The sequence below is a fragment of the Symphalangus syndactylus genome, chromosome 7 (assembly GCF_028878055.3).
Source record: "Symphalangus syndactylus isolate Jambi chromosome 7, NHGRI_mSymSyn1-v2.1_pri, whole genome shotgun sequence".
Lineage (NCBI taxonomy): Eukaryota > Metazoa > Chordata > Mammalia > Primates > Hylobatidae > Symphalangus > Symphalangus syndactylus.
Genome location: NC_072429.2, coordinates 99,410,928 through 99,412,973, shown reverse-complemented (window position 1 = coordinate 99,412,973; position 2,046 = coordinate 99,410,928). Strand labels below are relative to the sequence as shown.

The following is a 2,046-nucleotide window of genomic DNA, read 5'->3' as shown; positions in this document are numbered from 1 at the left end:
GAATATAGGAAACATATCCAACACCTACTGAATCAGTCTGCAGTGTTAACAAGATCCCTAGGGGATTCACATGCACTTTAAAGCTTTGGAAGCACTGCTCACCTACAGAGTAGACTCTACTGTTCAATCCAGCTATTTGAGTGTCAGTCATCATGTTGCGTGTTAGCCATCACGTTTCATTTCAGCCATCAGGAAGGAGGAGGGGAGCAAAAGAATTCACCTCCCGTTGAGTTAGGTCCCTTTAATCCCAGAAGTCTCTCAGAACACTTCTGCTAATGTCTCATTGTTTAGAGCTTAGTCACATGCCTGCATGCAAAGGAGACAGGGAACTCTAGTGTTTTAGTTGGGGGCCATTGCCCAGCTAAATAAAATTAATGTTCTTTTTTTTTTTTGAGATGGAGTTTTGCTCTTGTCGCTCCAGGCTGAAGTGCAGTGGCGTGATCTCGGCTCACTGCAACTTCCACCTCCTGGGTTCAAGCAATTCTCCTGCCTAAGCCTCCCAAGTAGCTGGGATTACCAGGCATTCACCACCACACCCTGATAATTTTGTATTTTTAGTAAAGGTGGGGTTTCACCATGTTGGTCAGGCTGATCTCGAATTCCTGATCTCAGGTGATCCACCCATCTCAGCTTCCCAAAGTTCTGGGATTATAGGCATGAGCCACCACTCCTGGCCTTAATGTTCTGTTTCTAAGGAAAAAAAAGAGATGCTGGCTATTGGGTGGGGTATAAGAGTCTCTGCTCCTCTGGTCTTACTTGGTAGCAGCCTGTGTGTCCTCTCAGCATACTGGGAAATTGTTGGTAGCAGCAGCCAACACTGGGCACAACAACCAATCACCCTTACATGGACAGCAGGGAAGTCACTATGGTCAGCCCATACTTGAAGGACCAATGTAAAACCCCTACCTCAACCCCGTCTTTTTCTTTCTCTCTCTCTCATTCTCTTTCTTTTCTTTTTTTCTTCTGTCTTCTTTTCTTTTTTCTTTTCTTTCTTTCATTTTCTTTCTTTCTTCTTTCTTTCTTTCTTTCTTTCTTCTTTCTTTCTTTCTTTCTTTCTTTCTTTCATTTTTTTATATGGAATGCTTTGTAATTTGTGTCATCCTTGCACAGGAGCCATGCTAATCTCTGTATCATTCCAATTTTAGTACATATGCTGCCAACGTGAGCACTCTTTCTTTTTCCTTTTTTTTTTTTTTTTTCTTGAGACAGAGTCTTGCTGTGTCACCCAGGCTGGAGTGCAGTGCACTCTCTGAGCATCACGATCTCTGCTCACTGCAACCCCCACCTCCTGGGTTCAAGCAATTCTTGTGCCTCTAGAAGCTGGGACTCATGCATCCCAAGAAGCTGGGACTACAGGCATGTGCCACCAAGCTCAGCTAATTTGTATTTTCAGTAAAGATGGGGTTTCACCATAATGGCCAGGCTGGTCTTGATCTCCTAACCTCATGTGATCTGCCCCCCTCAGCCTCCCAGACTGCTAGGATTACAGGCGTGAGCCACCGCACCTGTCCTCTTTCTTTCTCTCTTTCCTTCTTTCCATGAGTGCAGTGGTGCAATCATGGCTTACTGCACACTAGAACTCCCAGGCTCCAGAGATCCTCCCACCTCAGCCTCCCAAGTAGCTGAGACTACAGGTACACGCCACCATGCCTGGCTACTTTTTTTTATTTTTTAAAGATGGCAGCTTGCTGTGTTGCCCAGTCTGGTCTTGAACTTCTGGCCTCAAATGATCCTTTCACCTCAGCCTCCCAAAAATGCTGAGATTACAGATGTCAGCCCTTGTGCCCAGCCCCAAATACTCACTTTCATATAGACCCTGTTGCCATCATGCCCACCAATCCTATCTTCTGCTTGGCCCCAAACTGGAGCCAGGGCCAGAATTCAAGGAGCAATAAGGTAGAAAAGACTGTTTGGAAGGCACCGTTTCACACAGTAGCTCAGCCGGCAGACTCTGGAAACAGACTGCTCAGGTTCAAATCCCAGTGCCACCACTTATCAGCTGTGGGGTTTTCAGTAAGTTATAGCTGTTTGCTAGGGCTCAGTGTA

General features: G+C 45.8%; 1 pseudogene; it reads right to left on the bottom strand.

Annotated features, from left to right (window-relative positions):
* Nucleotides 1-1,068: 1,068 nt before the first annotated feature.
* On the bottom strand, nt 1,069-1,169 carry LOC129487039 (uncharacterized; annotated as a pseudogene).
* Nucleotides 1,170-2,046: the final 877 nt, after the last annotated feature.